General features: G+C 43.6%; 1 long non-coding RNA gene across 3 annotated transcripts; it reads right to left on the bottom strand.

The window, feature by feature from the left end:
* LOC143683494 (uncharacterized) lies at positions 1-24,519 on the bottom strand. 3 transcript variants are annotated; one of them, XR_013175474.1, is made up of 6 exons: positions 24,264-24,518; positions 21,726-21,927; positions 21,181-21,265; positions 15,051-15,124; positions 5,144-5,291; positions 1-748 (listed from the first exon to the last, which is right to left on the bottom strand). It is a non-coding gene; the product is annotated as an uncharacterized LOC143683494 (long non-coding RNA). The 3 variants fall into 3 exon arrangements; XR_013175476.1 differs by lacking the exon at positions 1-748 and adding an exon at positions 824-1,064; XR_013175473.1 differs by lacking the exon at positions 1-748 and having other exon boundaries at positions 3,930-5,291; positions 24,264-24,519.
* Between the last annotated feature and the right edge of the window lie 2,639 nt (positions 24,520-27,158).

The following is a 27,158-nucleotide window of genomic DNA, read 5'->3' as shown; positions in this document are numbered from 1 at the left end:
TTCACTTCATCATTTAATGACACAAATTACTACTTATCAGGGACTGTGGTTGATTGTTGACACATGATCTGTGTTTCTGAAAGTAAGCCGAGGTATTCAAAGTCATGATTAACAATACACTGATTTTTTGACTTGACATTTGTACTAGATGCCAGGAATACATGAGCATGTGTGTTCACACACACATATATTTCAAAGTTACTAAAACTCTCATTCACAAAAGCTATGATAGTCACGAACCAGTTACAGAAGTCCAGAATATCTAAAACATTCTGCTGTGGACATTTCATACAGGCTTAGCATCAAAATAATATTAACCCTATATATAAATATCCTATATATTATGACATCATTTATCAAACTGTGAACTCCGCCCAGCGGCAGTGTGCTGTGTGATTTTAGGCAGTGCCAGAAAGGACATCAGAAGGCAGAATTACAGCACAAAATGTTATTTCCTTTTCAATTCTCTTTTGATGTTTCTTCTTATATGAAGCAGACATTCTCATTTTGAGGATAGAAACCTCCAGCAGTTCTAACACTTGCCAATATCCCTTTCTAACCCAGACTGAGCCAGCCTCAGGCCCAGAGCGTTGGCGGGAACCAGCACCTCACTGGAGACTCTGGGGGCGCAGCTCAGTGCTGTGAGCGTGTCCAACAGCAGTGTGTCCTGAAGGAGCCTCTGCCGGTGGGCGGCTCCAGGGCTGGCAGGAAAACGGTAGGGATCCAGGGGCAGGTCTGCAGTTCTGGTCTGCCCAAGTGATTTCAAAATGTCCTGCCTTCAGACATCCATTCTCAAACATTAGTTCCTGAGCATGAAGTCAGGTGAGGTGGGTTCACCGTTCCCACCCCCAGAGAAGACTTTCTTTTGCAAAGAATCTGTTTGACCTGGCGCTTTCTACTTCAGCTTTGACTGCGGGGGTGGGGGTGTCTCCTGCACAGCAGGGAGCTCTTTGCTTCCCCAGGTAACCCCTAGGCTCTTGTGGTCGGGACAAGCTGTGCACACCTTCACTTCTCAGCCCAGGAACTGCTTGCTACCCTCTATCTAAACTTGGGTCTGGGACTCCCTGTGAAAACAGAGAGAGAGAACAATTTCTTCTGGCAGCACTGTAATAAAGGCCATAAGCAGAGAAAGCCCAGATCTCCCTCTTTGTAGATAGCTTTCCCTTTTACAAGAAACGCCACTAGGGACTCAGAAATGCAGCTAAACTGCTTCCATTTAACTAGATTTAACATTCAAGTTATTACGTTTTGCAAAGAAATATGATTTTTTATTCAAATGCAAAATCTAAAACAATTAAAACTAGGTAATCCAACAATGAAACACAACATTTTAATAATTAGATAATATTAAGCTGTCATCATTCTATTGTGCGGGTACAAGTGGAGGCCTGTTTTCGTGGTTGGTTGGTCTCCTTTCAGATGTTGTATTTCAATCCTTACTCTTATTTACACTATTAATTTGGGCACCTGGCCCTTACTTAACAAGCATTTTGTTAGTGAACTTCTAACCTGAGCCACTTAAATATGATGAATTTAAAGTCAGGGGCACATAAGTTGATGAAGCTGTTACATTCTGAGCAACAGACAGACAACTGTATTTTAAGAGAAAAATAGTCAGCTTTGGGGTCCAGAGACCAGGGGCAGCAACAGGCACAACAATGGCTGTGATCTCACCAGGGGCTCTCCTTCTCCCTGCACAGGAGGCAGGCCTTCTCTGCTTCAACCAGATCAGGCCACACCTGACAGGGAAACGGTAGCAGCAGGGATTTCAAGGAAGAACTGAAACACCTCCAGAACCAAGCAGATTCAGCTATGGGAAGCTGGATGGCTTCTATAAAGGGTTTCCTCCCTGAAAAAGGGTGGCACACAAAAGCTTACCTTCTCCCTGCCTTTGGAAGTAGACCCTGACAACGTGATACTAGAGCTTTGGCAGCCATTTTGTGGCTATAAAGCAAAAAGATTATTAACCAGCCAATATACTGAAGTGCAGATAAAAGTAAGATGGAAAGAGTTTTGGTTTCTGGAGACATGAGAGAACTGCTGAACCAAACTTGAAACAGGTTTCTTGGTGTGCATGAAAGCAAACTTCTATTTTTAAAGTCTTGTGGTGGTTATTCTTTTACTTGGCACCAATACAAAGAAGAATGAATACAAAGAAGGACTGGCTCAAAGATACTGAGATTTCAATTGTGAAATTCCAATATCTATGATGTGTCAATTGAGTAACAACAAATAACAATGCTAAATGCAGAACACAAACTGTGTTGAGTGAGAATCTAATTGTGGTTTTAGCATAACTGCCCTATCGTTTCCAGGATGATCCTACCAGCTTCCCACAAGTCTCTGTGGGCACTGACGTGTGTTCTCATAGTCCAAACACAGGGCCTGACAGGCACCTCTGAGGTTCTGACTTTTTGTTCACAGCTTCGACCTGGATTTGTAGGTGGACAGCTTCAATGAAGAGAGACTGTTAGAGGCAGCCAAAACCATGGGTCTGTGGATTTTAATTACAGGATTCTGCCTGACTTCTTTCCATCCCAAGAGGGGTGCAACTGCCCTACACCACCATCTGCAGGAAGCTCATATGGAAAAAATACACAAATGAAATGTCCTTTTGTCACCCTGAAAGCCCCAAACCCTTTCAGTCAACTGTAAATATAAATAAATGTTCCAGTTCAGAAATGCTCATCATTCCTCAAACCCCAGGCTGACATCAGCTCCCCAGACATCTTCTGAGTTAGAGCCCTTCCCCAGTTGGTCTCCCTGCACCCACCATGTGCTAACATACCCGTCGAATGCCAGCTGTCTTGGTCTCACAGCCTGTTCATTAAACAGCTCCTCCACAGAAGCCTGGGGAGATACTGGTATAGGAGGCTAAGTGGGTGGGATTTTAGATGCCCAGAGTGTCTACAGCAAAGAGCAGAGTCAAAAGGGGTAGGAACCAGGCTGAAACCAGGGAACCTCTCAGCTGGACAGCAGATAGTCACCTCCTCCATTCGCCACAGTGTCCCACAGGTGGGCACTTCCTCTAACATCAGGGCTTAAAAGCAACACCTGCTTCTTCTCTGAAGGAGGATGCCAGGCCCTCTGCCACCAGGCACTCCACCCAATGGGGGGCTGGCTCACTGCTGTGGAAAGGCCTGAGCATAAAATAAGTAACCATGTGTACCTCATTCAAATGGAATTTCAATTAATGCAAAGTTTGCTCTAAACCTTCCCAAGACAGCCCACTCCAAGGCCTTCTCTGGGCTCTTGCTCAGGCGTGTGATGCCCCGTGCTCAGTGCCCTGCAGCGGGCACCATGGGTAGATGGAAATGCACTGGTGTAGGATGGCAACTGGGGCCCAGGCTTCAGGACTTCTGGCACATCTCCCTCCCCCTGCACCCATGACCGCCTCTGCCTCCTTCTCCACAGTGGGGACACTGAGGGGGTTCTTCTGGGTGCCAGAGCTGCATGGGGAGAGCCTCAGTCAAGGGCTTGGCTTGAGGTTCTCTTGAGTGTGCATCCTGGAAAGCAACCCTAGCCTCACTCCTACCAAAGCATCTCATGAAGAGCCAAGAGATTGAGGTGAATTACCTGTCACCCTTGACCCCAAGGTGAGACGGCCTTGTTCTACACTGAGGGCAGCATAGGTCATCCCATGGGGCCCACAGGGCAGCAGGGACCCTGTGGTCTGACAGCTGAATCCTGTCCCTGACTCCCACCCATGCCCAGTGCTGCTGGGGCAGGCCTACCTGCCTGGTATCCCCACCTGGATAATAAAGGTGATGGTACCTGCCCTGCTGCTCTTGAGGGTCTTGAAAAGGACAAATGAAGTGAAGAGGGTGAAACACTGTGAGCAACAAGGAGCACCCGCCCTGCAAGTCAGCAGCCCCTTCCTCCACCAGGTAATCTCAGGCTCAGACCTGGACGGTGAGGTCCGTGGAGGGCAGAAGCCGAGCTCGCAGGGCTGCCACCTCACCGGGACGGGGACAGTTGGGTCAAGTGGGCCAGAGAAGGAAAAGCTGATTATACTCTCATAATTGAGACTTTGTCCACAGCACATTTTCAATCTCTTTCCAAGGTCACATGCCTGATAAACACCAAACAGTATAACTTGTGGCTTGAGATAAAAGCATAATTTAACCTTTGTCTCCCCAAGCCATTTGTGAATTAGCTGGGCTTTTCCCCTTACCCCTGATGGAGAACTCCAGGATACCCCACAACTGTTCTGCTCACTGTTAAACAATGGACTAGCCCATGGTCATTCTGGGCCTTGAACACAACTTCAATTCTGCAGTCAAAACATTCTGAGGAAGACTCAGATGAAGACTCTGCTTCTGATTTAACTGTACGCCTTCTCTCCCCTAGCTCAGGCGTATTCAGGCTGCCTCAGCCCTCACCACACCAAGCTCAGTCCCTCCTGAAAGCCTTTGGAAGATGCCAGGGAACAAATTATTCCAGAAACCTCAAGTTTGAGGTAAAAACAAAATGCATCCATCTGACATTTCCTGCTTGGTCTATACCTCAGGGTAAACAGGTTCCAGGAAAAGATTGTCTCTTGAGAAAAATCCAACAACAATGACTATTACCACTTCGAAACCCCTGATGAAAATATGCATCCAAAGTATTTAGGGTCTACTAAGCCCATAGGTGAAACGCTAATGGGAAACCTTATAATGGCTGGTCAAGCTAACATCCCCTGAACCCTCAGATTAATCTCAACTTCAGTAAAAACAGACAACCAGATCACATGTCTCTTGGCATTTTACAATAGGAAGTAAACAGCACCATATGTAAAGTACTTTCACCAAAAATGTGAACCTGAATTTGACCAAGAAAGCCTGAAGATTTAATATCTATCAGAGTGTGGGAAACACAAGGGAAGGAGGAAAGGGCTACACACCAACAAAGGGACACAAACAGGAAATCAGAATTCAAGAAACTCTGTCAGATGCACAATTAATGATCAATAAATTACTGCAATTAATGTAAATTGCAAAAACAAAAGGGGGGGCAATAAATGAAAATAGATATCAACCAAACACAAGGAGTAGAAGGCGAGACTCTGCTCTGGTGGAGAATTCCTAGAGGTTCAAGAATTTAAACCTGGGCTTTCAGTTGTATGTACCTGTCAAGGTAAGAATATAGATTGTTTACTCACCAGCTTGTTTTCCTTTCTTCAGGACTTGTAATTATTGAGACATGATAGGTGGAATGCAGTCTTAATAGCTCCTGTTGTGCTCTTGCTCAATGCCTCACAAATGTTAGAGGTGAGCCTGCTTGATGGAATTCCAGTTCAAACAAACCAACTGTAAAAATAAAGACACAAGCCACAACTGAGGAAATCTGAACACCGATGGGACAGTTGAGGATACTGTTTAATTTGGGGGTGTCTGTGACACTGGATGATTTAAAACAAGTCTTTATCTTTTGAGGACACATACTAAAGTGTTCACAGGTATAATGGTGTCATATCTGGGATGTGCTTCAGTGCAATGCAGGGGGAAAGAGCACAGTAGGTGGAACAGAGTTGAAACAAAATTAGCTGCATGTTGATGGGGGCAGGAGCTGGGTTACAGATCAGTGGATTTTCATGATACTATTATTCTCTACTCTTTTGTAGGTTTGAAATTTTCAATAAGAAAGAAAGAGAACAAAAGTATGATTCAAACAGAACACTTCTGCAGACTGGATTCAGTTCATGGATCTTAGGTTTGCAGCCCCTGATTCAGGCTAATTTCCTTTGGTCACAAGTGATTAAAAAAACAAACTGCTGTCAGAAGTCTCCTAGCCACCAAGAATCTGGGAGAAACTAAACACAACATCATGTTGGCCCTCTGGAGATGTCAAAGGAATAGAGTTACTGCCTAACACTGCCAAGTTCTTGTCTTTGCTCTTAAGGGGTAAAAAACACAACTATACGCACACACTCCAACATACCTACGTATCTATACCTATATACAAATCTATCATTTCCCAGTGTTTGCAGACCCCATAGTTCTAAAGTTGGCAAATCTAACAGAATAATGCTTACACAATGTGATGGTTACCTTCACGAGTCAACTTGGCCAGATTATGGTGCTCAGGTGTTTGGTCAAACAAACACTGGCTTGATCGTTACTATGAGGATACATTGTGGATTTAAATCATTAGTCAGTTGATTACATTTATGGATGATTACATCTACAATCAACAAAGGAGATTGCCTTCATCAATAAGGGAACTTGCATTCAATCATCTGGAGGCCTTACAGAGAGAATTGATGAGTTCACTCAGGAACAATGTCTCTAATTCAGCCAGCCAGCTTCTCCAGGAGAATTCATGGAAAGCTTCATCTGTGGCCCCAAACTGCAGCCTACCCTACAGAATTCAGAGTTGCCAATCCCCATGGTCACTTGAGCCAATTTCTATAATGAATATCTTAACAATTACATTTGTACGTATACATATAAATCCTGCTGGTTCAGTTTCTCAGAAGAACCCTGAATAATATACATAACAATTTTTAAAATCACACAGTTGACCAAATGTAATATGGAAGCCTGGAAGGGATTCTGGAACCAGAGAAATATAAATAAAATACCAGGCTTAGTTAATAATAATGTATCAACATCAGTTCATCAATTGTAACAAATGTGCTATGTTAAGACACAGGATGTTACTAATGGGGCAAATGGGTGTGCAGTATAAGGGAACTCTCTGTACTAGCTTCATAATTTTTCTGTAGTCTGAAACTGTTCTAAACTAAAAAGATTATTTTTAAAAATGCACAGTTGAAATTTCTATTTCTCACATGCAATTAATAAGTTGTTAATAAAAAGAAAATTGGTGATAAAGAAAAGGGGCCAGTTAATTTTATGAAATGATCAAGCCAGATCTCTTTCTTAGACTTGCTTTGGATAACTGTGGCAAGCAGAAATAAAAGGTCCAGGTACAATCTTCAATGTGATGACTCCACATGTCGCTGAGAAAATTAAACACTGACTTGAGATACATCTCAAGTGGAATTAAATCAATCTTGAAAAATTAACCTAGTTATGGAGGATATCTTTTATCCACATGAAGGAAGGGCAAAATTTACAAGATATTTCAGAACTTAAACAAAGTCCCCTTTCTGGGCCAGTTCACAGTCTGTAGACAAAGGGGCTGCGGGCTGACTTCTCTGGAATACTGTGCTAGCTCCCCACGGTCCTCACAGAGTCCACATGACCAAGGCAGGCAGATTCTCTACAGTCCTCCTAAGTGCTTTCACAGGGAGAGGAAACGTGTTGGCTGTAGGGATTCGCATGTCATTCACTCCATGCCACTCATTAGAGATGACCTGGTGGTGACAGCAGAGATCACAGGGACAGTTGGGCACACATGGTCTCTATCTGTCTCCCATCTGGATGGTGAGGCAGAGGGGTGCTGGACAGGAGACAAGGGAGGTGGCAGTGAGTACAGAGTTTGGAGCAAGGGACATGGTTAAGGGCACAAGTTCTCGTAGAACCCTGGCTATACCACCGGCTCACTATATGATCTGAGAAAGTAACTTAGTCTTTCTCTGCCATGGTTTCCAAGGTACAAAAAGGAGAAACATTAGCACCAACTTCATGGGGTTGGTCAGGAGGTGAGGCGAGTCCCTTCATGTGGACCTGCTTAAACAGTGCCTGGCACACCATGGGCATGTGCATTAGGCAGGATAGTCTAAATGCCAACACTCAGAAAGACTAAAAGGAAGACAATAGCCTAGCTCAGGCAATGTAGAAAACAGAAGAGAAAGAGCTGGTCAGGAATGGGGGAAGAAGAAGACATCTTAAGTTTAATTTCCCAAGATTTTGTGTGTCTATGGTGTGTGTGTGTGTGTGTGTATGTATATATATGTATATACATATATATACACACATACTTTATATATACAGTAAAACTTATTTTTTATATTTCAGCATGTATGTATGTGTGTATATATATGTGGTGTGTGCATATTAAATATATATATATGCATACATACACACACACTTAGTGGCTCAAAGGAATGATATCAGATTATGACTAATATGTATTGGATGACCACCATATTCTAGACACTGGAATTAGTCTATGTACTAATTTATTTCTGATGATGATCCTTGAGTTTGATGCTTTCATTATCCCTGTTTGACAGGTGAGGAGACAGAAGCACAGGAGCAGCCCACACCTCCCAGGGATGCATGCAGGATACAAACCCTCATGTCCAAGTAAGGACAGAAAAGGCCTACGTTCAAGCCTTGAGCTTACACAATATTTCTATGCTGCATAGTGAGGGAGGAACTTGTGAAGAACACAGTAGAGCAAAATGGCAAGAAAACTACTGTGGTCTCAAGGCATATGGGTTTTTCATCAAGGAGGGAGTGGTTCTGCTCATACATGCTGCTGAGAAAGAAGGTAAAATGCCCATCCATTTTAGTGGCATGGGTGGCCTTCCTCTCCTGAGCAAAATCAGCACTGGTGGCAGCTGGGCCAGACCAGACTGCTGTGGGTTGAAGTGAAAATAGCTTCCTCGAAAGGCTCTTCTGGAAAGTTTGGCCCTGCAGGGAGTCAGAGAAAGTGCTGTAGAGGTAGGAGGAAATGTCCTAATTTGAGTTTGCTTTTGCTGTAGCAGGATGCTAGAAAATGTTGGTGCTACCCCAAACAGGGTGGGATCCTGCCTCTGTTGTCCAAGGCTGACTGTGCACCTCACTGCAGTGTCAGGAGGGTTTACTGAGACACTGGGTGAGGCTACCCTGTGAACAGGACAAACCCAGAGCCTAGGGTTTCTCCCAACCTGTAGCTCAGGACAGAACATTTGGAGGCATGTGGACAGGGCCAGTGAAGGTCAGAGAAATGTTCTGCAGCAGCCAGACCTTTCCTTGGCTCTCAGTGGATCATTAGTTCCCTCTGATATTTTTTAAATGTTCATACTAATTTTATTCATAATGCTAAAAAATCTGGAAACAACATAACCTATCAAGGGATATGAGAAACCAAGGTCTATTCATGCCACTTAGCAATGAAAAAAAAGAATGACAATGGATACATAATACAATATTGCTGGATATCAAAATCATGATGTTATGTGAAAGAAGCCAGGCAGAAAAAAACTACGTATTATGATTTCATTAACATAAAGTTAATTCTAAAACAGGCAAAAACTATAATAATAATGAGAATCTGATCATTGATTACCTGGGGAATGGGGAGGGGAAAGTAAGAATTTTGTGGGTGGTGGACATGCTCTATAAACTGATTGGCATTATAGTTACACAGACACATGGTTTTGCCAAAATTCATCAGAGTGTATACTCAAGCCATATACATTTTATAGCATGTAAATTACTTCTCAACAATGTTGTCTCTTGGGCAGTTCCCTTAACAGACAAACAAAACCTAAGTTGGAGGGCAGGTTTTCTTAGACTGCATCTGAAGCTCCCCCTCAGCTGTGGCATCCCCTCGGTGTTTTGTTCGTTTACAGTGTTTTGAATATTCCTACCTAAAACCCTGCTTGCCAGCCAGGCAGTCACCAGCATCTGGCATCTCTGATTAGTTTCATTTTTCTTGTAGTTTCAGGATCTTCAAACATCTTCACTTTTCAACATGGTTCATTTTCAACTTGAAAATGTTATGCAAAAAACGTCGTCTTTTCTAAGGACAAGGAAAGGCCAAACCTTATTGATACAGCTGAACTGCAAACAAGGCTGCCAACTCTCCTGCATCGGGTATGAAAAACTGCCTGCAGCTCTGTTCCATGCAGGGGCAGCTGGGAGGCTCAACTGGTGCTCATAAGATCTGCTCCTGAAGGGGTCATATGCTAAGCTGGTGCTGGCTTTTCCAGGGAGCTCAGTGTGGGCTGTGGGCCAGGGTCACAGCTCCTCCCCACACTTCACCTGGTCTCTCCAGTCTTCATGACAGGATCCCTGTCTGAAGATTCCAAGCAATCTCTGATTTGAACAGCTGGGGATCTGAGAGATAAATGTACATAAAGGGTGGGAGGAAGCAACAACACAGGAATGGATGTATTTAACAACCTTTAAGGGACATTTCTGGTTCATTAATCCCTAATTTCTGCTGCCATCCACTCTGCATTTGCTTCCACTTAAATCCATGATTTATTAATGGAATTAATAGAAACCAATCAAGCAAGTTATGGATATAACATCATGTTCAACCCAGATGTTTCCCTGGGTTACGGTGATTACATTAAAATAACAACAGCAAAACACCTGGTCATGAGGCCTGTCTTGTGAGTGCTAACAAGGCTGCAGTTTTGTCAATAAAATTGTAGCTATGGAGACAGGAAGAAAGAAAGTTTAAGAGGCAAGCACTAGCAGCAATTTTCTGTACACTTTAGATCACACTACCAAATTCACTATGCCTCTGTTTCCTTCACTGGATGGTAGAGATGAAATAATTTACTGTTTTAGTTTGTTGTACAAAATAAAGGTGACTTGGGAAAATTGATTTGAGAGGGGGAGGAGGAATTTCCCCAGATGTCATTTTCACTGAATTCCCTCTGGTTCCCATATATCAGGGGTTGACAAATGTTTTCTTTAAAACAAACAACAAAAAATGTGTAGGCTTTGTGAGCAATAATGGTGTCTGTCACAACTGCACAAGTCTGCCACGCACCAACAAGGAGAGTTTCTGAGTTACATTAACATTTTATTTACAGTAAGCAGCCAGCAGCCAGATGTGCAGGAACTATGGTCTACCAAATCCTGCTGTGAAGGTTTTAGCTTTGGGTTCTACAATGGTGACCTGAATCTGGCCCGAGTTAAGTTGTTCAGAATCTACTTTACCAGTCTGTACCTCATTCAGATGGGCTTGTTTTCCTGTAGTCTTCATGCAAAAATCACACACCCTAATGGGAAATTTCTGAGTCAGATATACCTGGTTTGGGGTCTTCACACCCTCCACATTGCCTTTGCAATATGGCAATGTGCTGTAACTGCCTCTGTGCATTCCAGCCCCCTAATATTTAACACAGAATCAATAACAGCACTTACTTCAAGAGGGTGTGTAAGCTTTACATGGCATCACACAGTGTTTAGCTAAAAGTCCAGCATATGGCATATGTTCCACAAACCTGGATGTTGTGTAGCACTTGTGACATACAGTGTCCTTATGTTGGAGCACCACCTGCTCAATGGCTGACCCACTAGGAACAGAAAACAGAAGCCAAGCACTTCCATCAGGTTGTCATGTCAGGCTTGAAAGAGTGAACCTCAATGTAGTTATTTCTTTATTTTCCTCTGACTTCAATCAGGTTGCATGCCTGGATATGACAAGACTGAGCATAAAACCACATAAAACTTCTAATCCATTATAGGACAACACTTTCCTCTGTGCACTGGTCTGTTGGTGACAATTTTCCTTAGTTTTCCCTTATCTGAAAATGATATGATTTTTCCTTTCTTCCTGCAAGATATTTTCAATGATGTAGACTTCTGACTTTCCTTGTTGTATTTCTCCTTACATCACTGAAAGGGCATTTCATGGCTTCTGCATCCCTGGTTTCTTAAGGGACTCTGCCATCATTCAACTCATGAGTCCCTAGTATCTAATGGGTCATCCACTCTGGATGATTTCAAGATTGTCTTTTTAACTTTGATTTTCAGCCATTTTAACACAGTGAATTTTGGTGAGATTTTCTTTGTATTTATCCTGCTCAGGATTGACTGAGCTTCCTGAATCTGTAATTTATTTCTTTCAACAAATTAGGCAACTTTGGGCTGTTTATTTCTTCAAGTGTTTTTTTTTTTATGACTCAGTATCTCTCCAGTCCTTCAGGACTTCAATTATACATGTGTTATACCTCTAGCTGTTATCCCACGTCTGTGCTTACTGATCTCTCTGTTCTTCCACACTGGATTTTTCTCTATTCATCAACTCTTCCAATGCATTCCTAGTCTTCTATTTAGCCCTTTCAGTGCATAATTAATGTTAGAAACTGTATTTTTACTTTTCAGTTCTAAAACTTCTACTCAGCCCTTTTTAAATATATTTTCTACTTTTCTACTGAGAAGCAGAGGGTCTCTGGGGCAGATGGGCCCTCATAGCACTGGTGTCAAAGACAAACACCTGGTAGCAACAACACAGGGTTTGGACCCCAGGGAAACCCCACAGTGTCAGCCTCAACCACAAGAAGCCAGCTGGGGACTCTCTAAATAGAGAGCCAGGGCAAATGAGCCAGCAGGAGACAGAACTCAGAGGTTTCTCTGAACCTGTCCCAGACCACAGCTGGCTAAGGGGGCAGGAGGAAGAAGAAATTCTGGACTGGGGGAGGAATTCCAACTTTCACATGTCTCCATTTCCTGAGGGTGCTGTGCTGGTTTGAATCTATGGTGGACCCAGAAAAGCCATGTTCTTTAATCCTCACTCAATATTGCTGGGTGGGAGCATTTTGATTGTTCCCATGAAGACGTGACCCACCCAACTGTGGGTGGTAACTTTTGATTAGATGATTTCCATGGAGGTGTGTCTCCACCCATTGAAACTGGGTGATTAGATGATTTCCATGGAGTTGCTTACTGGAATCCTTTAAAAGAGGAATCATTTTGAAGAGTTCCTTTTTGTAGAGCCACAAGAAAGCCAGCAGATGCCACCATGTTCACCACGTGCCCTTCCAGCTGAGAGAGAAACACTGAACTTCATCAGCCTTCTTGAACCAAGGTATATTTCCCTGGATGTCTTAAACTGGACATTTCTATAGACTTGTTTTAATTGGGACATTTTCTCAGCATAAGAACTGTAAACTAGCAACTTATTAAATTCCCCCTTTATAAAAGCCATTCCATTTCTGGTATATTGCATTCCAGCAGGTAACAAACTGGACCAGGTAACTTTTGCTGTTCCCGACAATCCTGTGATCTCTGCAAAGATATCACAATGTCCTGGCAGCCCACAGATCTGTTTGACTCTCAGCTCATGCATTTACTGAGTAACTCTGAACAAGTGAAGTTACCTGAATCTCAGTTCCCACAACATGTACAGTAGAGATAATTTAGATTTTGACAGTGGATCTAGGGCCTGGTATGGGCTCATAAACAAGCACATGCATACATGCCTGTATGCACACACACACTGGACTTCATGAGTCAGACTCTATTTATGAACAGAAATGTGCACTTTCCATTAGAAAAAAGAATAGTTTCACATAGCTAATCATCTCAAAAGTCATTCCATTATTAGCTCCTAAGTGAATGTGGCTGCTGATCCAATTATCCAGGTCTGTATCAGCTACAACCCTGAGTTGAAGGAAGTTGTTTTCAACCACTCTGATTTTCAACCTGGCAGGAAAGAGTGACTGCTGTGTTTGAAGGATGTTTCAGAATTGTCCTCAAGATTGGTGCAAGCTAAAACGAGAGGTAGCAAAGGAAATCTTATTTTCCTCCAAGACCAAATTAATTACAGTATGTCATCACTGATGAATATTTATTTTTCCAATAAAACAAAACAATGTTTTTGTTTCTGAAACCCCCTAAAAACAAAGTTTGTCATTAAATAAGGCTTGATACTTAAAATACTAAATTTATTAAATTCTAGAATCTTATGTCTATCATTTAACTGCTCAGAATATCCTTGCACATGTAAAAAAGTTATCATTATTTTTTCTATGCCATAAAAGGCTAATGTTTTGATTTCTGATCCTGAACATTAAGAGGTTGGGGTGAGTGGAAGAGGGGGGAGTCAATTAGATATTCCTGCCTGCTCAGTGCATGAGAAATAAAGAACAAGCAGAACAAAAGGGTGGAAGTGTCACATCCATCATTTGTGATGCATTTTTAATTACCATGTGGCTTTAAGAAGTTCATCCCCTCTGCTGTCCACTCAGTCACCAGGTTAAAAGTCACTGTGGAATGACTCAAAGTCAAAATAAAAATAAATCACTGCAGGAATACTGGACTTTATTATCTGACTGCAAAATGCTCTAGAAAGAATTGTTATGTTCTCTCTCTAGGGTAGTAGTCTCCAGTTTTTTGTGTGTGTACATCTGTCGGTAAAAAATATTCCTATTTGCCTCCATAATATAGATGCCACTAGAACCATTCTCCAAATATTTCTAAGTTTGTCCCCTCCCAGAATGTGGCAGTATTCTAATCCCAGGCCCCCTGGGCAAAGCCATGTGACTAGTCCTGGCCCAAGAGTCATGGGCACAGGTGACATGCTGTAAGGAAAGGCATCCATGATGGGCAGCAAAGGAGCAACCACTGCTGATACCACCTCAACCCTTGCAGTGAGTGCCAAGCCACCTCAGCTACCAAACCCTGGATAATCTGCAGCCCCTGCCCCAGCGTTCCTTACCTCATCATACACTACACTCTCCACAGGTGCAGCACTGGCTGGCCTGCTGCACCTCTAACATGACACCATTTGGGGCCTCTCCAATTGTTCTTCCCTCTCTCTGGAACATTCCTTCCCCCCAGACATGTCATGGCTGACCCAGTGACTTCAGTCAGGTCCAGGCTCAAATGGCAGCTTATCAATGAGCACTTGGCTTGTCATTCTCTTTTCAGATATTGCTGCCACTAGCAGGCTCTCTATGCCCCTCCCTTACTTCAATTTTCTCCACAACACTTTACCCAAGCTGACTGAATGCATATTCTACATTTAATGCTGTGTTGTCTGCACCCCTCACCCCCCACCAGCACATACATAATGATCTAAGCACCTAAGGAGCTGGAAGCTTGTCTCCTTGTTTAACATCACATCCGCCCTGCACAGAACAACAATGGTCACACAGCAGGTGCTCAATAAATAGAGTTAAAAGAAAGAATGGATAAATATCAACTGCAAAAACCCAATATGACTGCAAAAATCCAACCCACATGGCAACAGGTGATTCGGATTTCCTTTCTCTGCCCAACCTGCTTCTGGAGATGACCCAAAAAACAGTATTTTACACCTTCATGTGGATTTCTGTGGCCTTGCCCAAGACTGTGTCCCCTACAAGCCTGCTGGAGTTGGTGACTATTTTGAAGCAAACTAAAAAAGTTGCAACCTCTGTAAGAAGCTAGAAGTGTGAGGCCTGGTGAGTGGTTTCCTAAAAGCAACTGCAACAGCCCCAAGCTTACCTTTCACCTCTGTCATCCTGGATTGTGTCATCTTCATGTTGCAAAACTGTCCTGGTCAATGTCAGTTCAGAGACCTGGAGTCCAATGCACAAAGAAGCAATCTGTGAGTCACATTCATCCTTCCTGTCTGACACAGTGATTTATTTCAACAGTCATTTCACCAACTTGTGAACCATTTGGGGTCACAAAAATTGTATAGCCACCTTTATATAATTTGGCAATTTTCCTCCATTTTATTTCTTCTATTTTGTGAAAGAAATCAATCTTCTCTAAGAGAAACAAAATTGCTTTTTACTCTGAGGCCAAGGTTGGAGGTGATTGTTTTGACTAGAACATTTGTTTTTCTTACGATTTTCTATAAAAACAGAACATTTTTATTTCTTAATCTATGCTTGACATAAGCACAAAGCCTGAAGGATGAGAAGCCCCTGCGTCTGCTGTGCTCCTTCCTTAGGTACACAGCTCACCCTCCTCCTGCTTCCACCCTCAGCTCCCACTCATCACAGAGTACCCCCTCCATACATATGGTTGGGTCAGGGGGAGAGTAACAAATGTCAGACTGGCAGGACTCTCTCTCTGCATGCAGGTCCTGACCTACAGTCAGCACTCGAATCAACTTCTGAGCTGGCAGCACCATCATATGCCCTCACACCCAAGACCTTATACCTCCATTGGCTTCCCTGTCATCACCTATTAATGGACACAATAAATCAGCTTGCTGGCAACTGGCAGGATGGCCAAAAAAGTTCACACACTGCTAATACCTAGAGGTCACTCTCAAGTCACCAGGATTACTGGGCTCTGGTAACTTTCCTCGCATGGGGAAGCTTGTGAAGGCATCTGGACCACCACTCTTGAGTAACTTCTTATCCTTCTCTTCCACGGGACACTGTGGGGTTGTGCTTTTGTTGGTGCTTTCCTCTTGGTCAACAGATGTGCCATGCTGGAACTACTCCTGAACTACCCTCTTCCAGTTTCCTTCATTCTCCTGGGCTAAAAGTGTTTTAGTTTCCTTGACTTCTCAAAGCAAATACCATAAAAAGTGCTAGCTTAAACAATGGGAATTTATTTTTGAAGCCAGAAAAATGTCTAAATCAAGGCATCATCAAGGTAACACCTTTTTTTCCTGAAGTGATCCTTGGCTGCCAGTGATCCTTGGTCCCTCCTTCCACAAGGCAAGGCACATGGCAGCATCTGCTTGTCTCTCTTTTGGGTTTTACTGATTTCAGCTTCTTGCTTCCAAGGCTTTCTTTCTGTCTCTGAATTTCATTCTTTATAAAGGATTCCAGTAATATGATTAAGATCTACCCTCAGGGGGCGGGGATACATCTTAACTAAAATAGCCTCATTGAAGGTCCTTCTTACAATGGGTTCACACCCACAGAAATGGATTAAGTTTAAGAACATATTGTTCTAGGGTGAATACAGCTTCAAACCACATATCCAGGTCATTCAGCCTGATTTTTGCTCTCAAATCACTGGTGCCTCCTGTGCTCATCATATTTGGCTCAAATTTGACCTTAACATTTCTTTACCAACAGAAAACACTCTTTCTCTTGGTGTCTGAAAATAGTGTTACTTCTAACTTAATCAAGGGTCCTTGCCCTTCACCCTCTGCAACACAACTGCCCATGTGGACTGAATATTTGAATGGAGAGATATTGCTATTTTATCCTATGAAATATAACAATCAAAAATCCTTGGGACCGATGTAGCCTCAGTCTCTCTAAGCCCAACTCTGCAAGTGAAATCACTGCTCTCCCCGCTATGTGGGGCATGACATTCAGTGGTGAAAGTCTCCCTGGTGACATGGGAGATTTCCCAGGGATGAATATGGCCCTGGCACCATGGGATCAACAATTCCATCCTGACCGAATGGGGGAAAAGAAGTGTAATTAATAAAGTATCAGTGGCAGAGAGAGTTCAAATAGAGTTCAGAGGCTACTCTGAAGGTTGCTCTTATGCAAGCTTCAGTTAGACATTGCTCCCTATCATAACCTGCCAAACCCCAACCAGGACCATTCCAGCCAATCCTAAAGAACACTTAGGGCAATATATAAGATTCTATAAAAGTTCCAGGCACTAGAGTAATATTCCAGAAACCTATACCCTCCAGATAGGTCCCTGGTCCAGATAAGTACTGAAACCTAGAGGGCCCAGCCTCTCTAGCACATCGGGTATTTCCATCTCCCTACCCCATATTAGTGACAGCCCCTTGCAACATGAAAAAGTTAGAATGGCCACAGCCCAAACACCCCTAAAGAAAGGGATAGAAAGATCAAAGGTGATGGTGGAGTTATACAGAGAAGATAGTATTTAACAAATGAATACAATTGCTGAATCATTAAATTGGTAACTCTTTTAATCTCCAGTATCTCAGGGCAGCAAGAAGTAAAAACCTAAAATTGTGGAATCATAACCCATGTCAAACTCTGAAATGTGTTCTACAACTAATTGTGGTACTATGCTTTGAAATTTATTGCTTTTTTGTATATATGTTATTTTTCACAAAAAAGTTGATTATGGTGACAAAAAAATATTTAAGCCTTCTAGCCTCTTATATTCTGGAACAACTAGAAGGAAAAACCTGAGAGGATCATATGATAGCCCTTGACAAACTCTGGGATCTGTCCTATAACTACCTGTTGAGGAGTGCTTTGAAAACTATTGCTTTCTTATTTCTTTGCATTGTATATATGTTATACTACACAATAAAAAAGTTGAACAAAAAATCCTTGGGATCATCAATATCTAAGGGTCTCAGCAAATCAGTACTGAACAAAATCTAAGAACTAACTACTGTTTCCTAAGAAAAATGAAACCAAAGCATTATGTTGTAATTAGGTTACTTCAAATGTGCAAACATAAATGTGATTTCCAATATACAGAATGAAATAATACACTCCTATGTTTTGTAATCCTGATCAATGTTTGGCACACCTTGAACTTGCATTGATAATATGCTTTAATGCCACTGATGTGAGGAAAAAATAATATGCCTTAATGAATACGCCAAAGTTTACATAAATGTGTTGCATGCCATACAACAGAATTTGACTTTGACCTCTCCAAAAACATTTGAAAGATCAGGCAATCTATCTGAATCAATTTCAGGTGCAGTTAATCAGGCTGCTGCTCAAGATAATATTGCATTGAACATTCTTTATGAGAAAGCTGATGTTGATAAAGCAAAGCATACATGGGCTGGAAGTACTTCAGAGAAAGATGCATTATGAGACTGCCTTGATGAAAGCACAGCACCTCTGGTACCTTAATAATTGACTTGATATAAATTTAATGATGGAAAAGAATTTTAGAGTTGACAGTAATTGCAATAAACAGCAGTAATTTGATACCTATTAGCCATGCTTTTTCAAGTAGCTCAAAAAGAATTTCCAAATACCAAAACCCACTTGCTTTGGGAAAAGTGAAAACTAGATCATTTTTGCATAATCTAGCAGCAAACAGTACCTAGCTCAGAGATGCCCACTAGAAAGCAAATAGCATATGAGCAGGGGGTCGATGTGCAAAGACATAAAACAGGACAATTTATCCAAGCCACTGAGCACTTTACTCAGAGACAAGACACAATGGATAAGCAGCAGGAAGAAGCTTCAGGAATCACTGGTCCTTGCCGCAAGTGCTCGAGGACTGTCCTTTGCAGGGCCTGATAAAGAGAGAACCATCTCAACTGCCAGGGACACAGGGCCCTCTGGGATTTCACCTGCTGTAGGGCTCAAAGAATGTCCTGGGCAGCTGCCATTGCGATAATGGCTCTCCTATCTGCTCTGTGCGGCTGCAGGGACAGAGACAAGCCAACCACAAGCTGAGTGGCCAGGTCTGTAAAGGTGACATGGTCATCCAGGACAACACTGTCTTCTGAGGACTCACACTGAGGCAAGAGGACCTTCAAAAGTAAGTGGGAGGGCGGGCCACAGTGGCTTAGCAGGCAGAGTTCTCACCTGCCATGTTGGAGACCTGAGCTCGATTCCCAGTGCCTGCCCATCAAAAAAAAAAAAAAAGTAAATGGGAAAGCTCAGGTCTCTGCTCCTTGAAGCATTTTAAACTCCTAAACTGATGGGTCCTTTAGTGTGTTCTCCCAATTCTCTGCTCAAAGGCACTCATGGGAATGGCTTAGGAATGGGCCATGCTGACTGTTCACTTGCATTCATTAAAGGAAGGAGTTTACAAAAATCACAAAGTTCCATTTTCTTTCCTTTGATTCATACTGAAATAGAAATGGTGATTCTCTGTGAAGAACTTGATTTAATTTGGGAACAATGACTAAGAAATACCTATCCTGGCAGGAGGCACTCAAAGAGTAACATAATCCCAACAATATTTATGTTGCAACAACAGCAGAAATGTGGTAACACTGTTTAAAGGAATGGTGCTTAACCTAGTTCTCTGGCTTATAATCCTTCCCTATCCATTTGGGAATAATATTGATGATTGCATGAGTTACTGTAAACAAAGTCTGATTGGGAATCTCAATGTCCTACAGAGCTTTTCCTCCTAATGAGCCATCTAATTCGCAACTGGGGATAACTGAGACTTGGGGAGGAATTAGTGCAGTAGGCAGAATTTCTAGAATGGTCCCCAACGTTGTCCTGACCTAATTCTGCAGCTCATGGCTATAGAGAGAAATCACACTGTGACTGTGTCATGTTTGATGGCACAGAAGACCCAGAGATGGGAAGAGTTCCTGGAAGACCCAGGTATACCCAAGGTATACCTTTTACTGACTTTTGAACTCTTCAATTTTGTTACTTTTTTCAAAGAATAAAATGAAGTTTAAAAATCCAGTACTGCTTTTCTCTCTGACCTCCTTCAGCGCAGAGCACTTTCTGCAGTAATTCAGAATCAGGATACAGAGAAAATTTAATTCCCTATGCTCTTTGAATCAGGGCAAATAAGACGCTTTCTTTCTAATTGAAGATGTCAGGTTTTCTGGGTTGTGGGAATCTATTGCCATCTGAAGCTTCCCTATCAAGAAAAAAATGCCTCCCAGTCTAACCTACAAGAATCATTCCTTAGTTATGTTATTAATATACCACCTTTGAAGAAAGGATGCTGAATAATTTAGTTTGTTAAACAGTGAAAATATTTCATCCTATAAGTTGTGGTTTATCTTATCTTTTTCCTAGACCCTCAAATTGCTCTCGAGTCACACTCACTGGCATGCTCTGCTACAAGGGAAATAGCCGAGCTCGCTTTTGACTGTTAACTTTTCACTTCTGTTGACTGTAGGGAGGTAAAACAACAACCAGAAAGGATCACTTAAAGATCTGGACAGGGGCGGGCCGCGGTGGCTCAGCGGGCAAAGTGCTTGCCTGCTATGCCGGAGGACCTCGGTTCGATTCCCGGCCCCAGCCCATGTAACAAAAATGGAGAAACAGAATACAATAAAACAAGAAAATGTTTAAAAATGTTTCCCTTTCTTCCTTCTATCCTTCCTTCCTTCTCTCTGTCTTTCCTTTAAAAAAAAAAAAAAAAAGATCTGGACAGAAGCCAGAGGGAGATGTGATCAATCTGCTTGTGGCACCTTCTTCCCAGGAGCTAACAAAATCTCTTGTGGGAACTCCCCCTCCTTCTTTTTCTCCTTTTTTATCTTACCCAAAGCAAAAAGGCACACTTGGCAAAGGAGAGTCAAATAAATTAGAGATCCTAAGAATGTAGCAGTGGTAGGAGAACTATCCCCCACCCAAATCTTCCCTTCTCCCACGGCAGAGCAGGGCTTACATTCTCCAGTAGCCCCTGTGTACTAGAAATGTGTCATGTGAGCATGTTTAGCTCATGGAAGGCAAGAGAAATTATTTATGCCATTTCTGGCCACAGATTTTAAGAATTGTCTTTGCCTCTTCCCTGCTCTCTTGCCTCATCCTCCTGCAAGAAGATATCAGTAAGGGTTTCTGGCAATGGCAGCACCATGGGTGCAGGGACTCTGGGTCTCTGGATGCCATGGAGGACTGCTGCCTGATGCCCAGGAACAGTCACCATCAACTGTTACGTGCAGTCAAGAAAACTCGTCCTATGTTTGACCCAGCGGCCATCAGAGCCATCTTTGCCTCAAAAGTTTAGCATATTTGAAGTAATAAAGAGCTAATTTCTAACATTTATGAGTGCTTACTCTGTGCCAGCTTTAAGTGCTTTGTAGGAATCTTCCCACTGAATTCTCAAGACAACTCTATGGACATATGATGTTCACCCTCAGCCTGCAGAGGAGGGGAGCAAGGGATAGAGAGGATAAGTAACCTGCCCAAGGTCACACGAGAAGCGGCAGAACCAGGTGTAACATACAGGCAGTCTGATTCCAGGACTTACACCTTATCTGTCACATGCCCCAGACGTGGGAGGACGTTCAGGAGAACCGAGAATGAGTACCACAGGGATGAACAACAGGCCACCAGGGAAGAGAGTAACTACTGAGCACCTTCTCAAGGCCAGGCCTTGTACATTATGTGTTATTGTAGTTCATCCAAACTACCATACCATGGGGTAGAAGCTATTAATACTCCCATCATTTAAGTTTCTCATGTCAAAATGCTAGTAAGTAGCCAGGTCAGACCCACCTGAACCCCAAGCCCCGTATGGGGTGGCCGCCTATGGATACTGCTTCCCTGAGGGTCAGCTCACTCCCTCCTTCTGAGAGTCTTTCCACTCTGGGTCTCTCACCTTCTGCTGGAGGCCACTGGGACCCTCCAGCCTTTGACCTGGCTCAGCTCCATGTCCGAGATCTCAATCTGCAGAGGGAGTCGGGGCACACGGTGACCTCTAACTGGGAGGCGATGTGCTGGCGGGTGAAGTCCACAATCGTGTTCACTCTGCTCTTCATTTCCTTCCCATTCACAAAATTGGACTCACAGTTGTTGGAAGCCTTTGGGGAAGGGGTAGAATCTTGAGATGCATCAACAGGAAAAACACAAGCAAAAGATTCCAACAATGAAAAGTTCATGAACTGCCACAGTCCTGATTTATTAGACACTGAGACAACCAGAAGAGCATGACTCAGAGAGAAGGCAATCTGTAGGTGCTAATTAGTGACAGATACTGATAAATGGACTTCAGGAAAACCATTTTGTATTACTCAGTGCTGACAAGCAGGAACATAAACATGATTTAATGGAGTTATATAATCTCTGTAGTCTTTTTGCTTTTTTTATTTACCAGGTGTTCTCAACTCTCCACCAATCAAATCCGAAGTATATCATATTTTACCTTGCACCATATTTGAAGATGCATAAAAAGTGGCCATATGTTTCTAAAAATATCACTTTATTCAGCCCATAAAGGGAATCCATTTTGAAAAAATCAAGACAGCTTCACACTAGATTAAAATCTTGATAGGGAATATGTTCATGGAATGCCCTGGAAACAGGGGTGTAATTATTTTTGCAGCATTAAATTATAACTTTGTAGCAAAGAAGAAAGGATGTGGCATTTCATTATGGCCTTCTGACTCAGCACTTGGGGGCCTCTCTCTAATGTGCAAGGCATTTGCAGATCATATATTAGACAATTTAAGCCCCATTACACTTAATATTTTCTTTATAAGCAGCTAAAATGTTGATGTCTTTCTCTCCTGGACCATCAGGAAAATATCCTCTGTGCATCTAAGCTGGGAGAGGAAGGAGGGAGCAAGCATCACTTTATGAGAAGAAGACACAAAATCAACAATCATCTCACCACAGAATCACACAACTGCAAGGGCTCCACTGTCTCCTTCTACAGGTGAGGAGACTCAGGCCCCAGTGAGCTGGCATGACTGGCTGAGGTTGCACTACTTTTTTAGGGGAGCACTGTCAGGCTCAAGCTCCTTGAAGGGCTCCCCAGCTTGGCAAATGGTACCATCACAAAGCTCCACTGAAAGCCACAAAATTAGGAGGTTTTTCTAGATGCTCCTCTTCTTCATCTGAGTTTCCATCTGCAGCTTCTGAGCCCCAGTCACACACGTTCATAAGCCTCCTTGACGTTGTCAGGTGAACAGCCAAGTGACATCTCAGATGCCACACGTCCAAATCAAATTCATGATACCCAAAACCCTCCTGCCACATCCTCCACCTCAGTTCCTGGCATCATGGCCCATCTAGTCGTACAAATCGAAAATCAGAATATCACCCTTCACCCCTCCCCCTCCAAAACGCCTCACAGACAACACTGCTCTGAGTTGTTGATTTCACTCCCAACTCCCTCTTGTAGCTGCCATCTTCTCTTCACCTCTGCTGCCATCAACAAGCTCAGGCCTCCATCACCTCCCCCCAGGACACATGCCACAGCTTCCAAACTGACCCCTCCACCACCCTCCTCCTACTCTTTGCAGTATGCAAAAATAATCCATCATTCCCCACTTAAAACCTATTGGTGGGTTCCCATGGCTTTCTGGATCCCCATCCTGGCCTCCAGTACCACCCCCTAATCTGAAGCTCCTTCCACACATTCTCTGGATCACTCACTGCTCTGGGCTCCTTCTGGCATCCCTAGTCACTGTTTTCTAATCCTTCCTAGGACCGTGACCATTCAGTTCCCCAAGTCAACCCTTAGGTTTTACTCCTCTGACTACTCGTCCTTCCCTCATCAGCCCAAACCTCTCCTCCTCAGAGAAGGCCTCTCGCTACACTCAGACCAGGTAAAACCTCCCTGCAGCACACTGCTTTGAAACCCTAATCCTGCCATCTAATCCAAGTCCATCTGTCTCCCCCCGCAGGTAAGCACCTATGTTGAGGCATCCCCAGGGATCAGTGCATGCCTGACACACACAGGCTCTCAGGAATGGGCTGCTGCCTTGGAAGCCAGCCTGGAACTGGACCACCTGAGGCCTCATCCTGGTCTGTTCCCACTCACCTCACCTTCCCAACAGGGAAAGAGGCAGAGGCAAGATGGCTGAGACTGAAAGGCATGGAGATGGAGGTAGAGACTTCTCCTGCAAGAACTGGCAGAGAAGTAAGCTGAATGTTCATAAATAATACGCACAAGGCATCCCAAAAATGTACCTTTAAGAAAATGAGTCCCCTTGTATTCAAATTCTTCTGACAAAATCTCATATTACACAGTGTTCTAGTTTGCTAGCTGCTGGAATGCAATATACCAGAAATGGGATGGTTTTAACAGGAGGAATTTAATAAATTGCTAGTTTATAGTTCTAAGACTGAGAAAATGTTCCAAATAAAGCAAGTCTATAAAAATGTCAAAATTAAGGCATTAATATGAGGTTACCTCTACTCAGAAAAGGTCGATGAAGTTCAGGGTTTCTTTGTCAACTGGAAGGGCACATGGTGGCATCTGCTTGTTTCCTCTCCAGGCCTCTTGCTTCATGAAGCTCTCTGGTGGCCTTCTCCTTCTTCATCTCCAAAGGCCATGGCCGGGGGGACTCTTGGTTCTCTCTTCCTTCTGTCGCCAAGTAACCCACGTAGAATGGGTGGAGACACGTCTTCATCTAACCAAGTTTAATACTAACACCTGATTGAGTCACCTCTCAGTGGAAATAACCTAATCAAGCCTCCAACCTATAGTACTGAATAGGGATTAGAAGAAACCGTGGCTCTCACAAGACTGATTAGGATTAAAACATGGCTTTTCTGGGGTACACAAATCCTTTCAAACCAGCACACACAGGATTTTCTCATTTCTTTTATCTTGCAGCAAATACTTTGCCTGGGGACAGTGTCTCCACCTGAAACATTCATTCAAGTCTAATTATTTTGATACTGCAGTCACTGAACAGATAGGGGAGGAAAAAGCAACGGAATTTATAAAGTTTAATTATCTTCTCTCTTGGTGGTATCACTCCTGATGCTGAAATGAGCCCGTCTTGTAAAAACCACTTTAACGGTGACACAGGGAGCGTCCCAGCAGCACTTCTGACACGGCGTAAACGGCGTGGAAGTTACTCCAAACCCACATCGAGACACCAACTGAAAGTCAGTGAGCTTTCCTCTGCCCACGAGAGAAATGAGGTCGCAGGCCAGCGTCCCCCCAGGACTCTGAAGAGACGGGAGAGTGAGAGAGGAGCTGGGGGCCTCCTGATAAGCGCGGGGAACTGAGAGGCCAGGCCGCGGGGCAAGAGGAACGACCTGCCGGCCGGCTCGGGACATCAGCTCCGGAACTACAGGCAATTGCACCAGCCTCTCACAAGAAGGGCCCTCTTGGCTCCACCAGGAAGAGGCAAAAGTGATGGCCGGGACACACCCTCAGCCTTCTCCACAGGGCCCGGAGCCCAGGTTGTGGAACGACCACGCTGCACTTCCGACCTCGCCACAGCGGGCCAAGCCCGCCATTAGAACACTGCTCTGGCAGGCGATTGGCTAAGGGATGGGCATGTGACACAGTTTGGGCCAATGAGGTAATACGAGTCTGCTGGGGATTCTGGGGAAAAAGCTATTTGCGGTCTCCCTCCTCCCACTGGATGCTGTCACGTCGGACGTGACACCAAGAACCGCTACAGTGATCCGAGGATCGGGAGGGCGCTGGCCGAGGACTGGGGTGACACGATGAGCACGGCAGGTCAGAAGGACTGAAGGACTGCAGGGCACAGAGACAGAAGAAACTTGGGTCCTGGATGACCTGAACAGGTTACTGGACCGGCCACCTGGAGCTGATCGACTTTGGGACTTCCCATTAGGCAACGGTTGTTCCTCTCCATCAATCAGGCTGAACCACGGTTTTCTGAAGGTGCAGCCAAAAGCATCATAAGGAGAGAAGCCACAGCATAAACGTCAGTCTCATCAGGAGTGCCCTCAGTCACTCCTGATTTATACCTGGAACTCCCTCAACTCCACCCAGGCAAGGCTTTGTGCTCTAGATCACCTACACTGTGCACACTCACACTGAGCACTAGCTCTGTCACTTGCACTGTATTATACTGGCTTACATCAGACCACTTACACCACATTGCTTACACTGTCATGGACTGAGCTGTGTCCCCAAAAAGACAGGTCCAAGTCCTAGCCCCCGGTCCTCGAAATGTGATCCCATTTACAGACAGGGTCTTTGAAGATGTAATTAGTTAAGATGAGGACAAACTAGGTTAAGGTGGGCCCAGACTCAGTATGACTTAAAAGAATTGGACATAGACAGAATGGAGAGCACCATGCTACGAACCAGACAGCACCAGGGATTACAGACAAGTCATGACCAGATGCCAGGAGAGAGGCAAGGAGCAAATTCTCCCCTAAGGTTTTGGAGGGAGCATGGCCCCACCAACACCTTGATTTCACACGCTAACGTCCGTCCTGGAAGACAATAAATTCCTGTCATTTTAAGCTGCCCATTTGTGGTACTTCGTTGCAGCAGCCCCAGGAATCTAAGACACATGCCAGACTGCCCCACATAATTGTATATAATTTACTTTCCAATACTTACCACACTCCAAATGATCTTAGTTGTAAACTTGTTTCTCATCTCTGGTCCCTACTTGACAGCAATTGAGGAATTCCTTAGATTGAGAGCTCTGTGTGTCACATGACAATTGGTATGTGTGTGTCTGGTCTGGGGGTGAGGTGAGGAGACTGGAGGCACCCATCCTGACACCTTCAGTGCCTTTGGCACCCCAAGAGAAAGGAAGAGAACCAAACTCTACAAATCCTAATATGACAAGAGCCAAGAAAAACAGGAACTTGGAAGCAAAAACAGACGGTTTATGCCATTTTAATGTTTGAACATGTGTGAGATGGCCTGTAAATATCATTTCTGTGAAGTTGTCTTGGAGAATAATACTTTTACTGCCAAATTAACACTCTTGTAGCTACATTTCTTTAGGGTAATCAAGGCAAAAAAGGACCCTTATAATCAAACTTTGCTTCCTCAGGGAATCCAATAAGAAATACCACTGCTTTATTTTCTATTTGGTGTGCTGGTTTGAAATGATGTATGTACCCTAGAAAAGCCATGTTAAATCCTAATCCCATTTTGTAAAGGCAGCCGTTTCTTCTAATCCCTATTCAGTATTGTATGTCTGAAACTGTAATTAGATCATCTCCCTGGAGATGTGCTTTAATCAAGAGTGGTTGTTAAACTGGATTAGGTAGAGGCGTGTTTCCACCCATTTGGTGGTCTTGATTAGTTTCTGAAGTCCTGTAAAAGAGGAAACATTTTGGAGAATGAGAGATTCAG

The sequence above is a fragment of the Tamandua tetradactyla genome, chromosome 5 (assembly GCF_023851605.1).
Source record: "Tamandua tetradactyla isolate mTamTet1 chromosome 5, mTamTet1.pri, whole genome shotgun sequence".
Classification (NCBI taxonomy): domain Eukaryota; kingdom Metazoa; phylum Chordata; class Mammalia; order Pilosa; family Myrmecophagidae; genus Tamandua; species Tamandua tetradactyla.
This window is presented reverse-complemented; position numbering and strand designations above follow the sequence as displayed.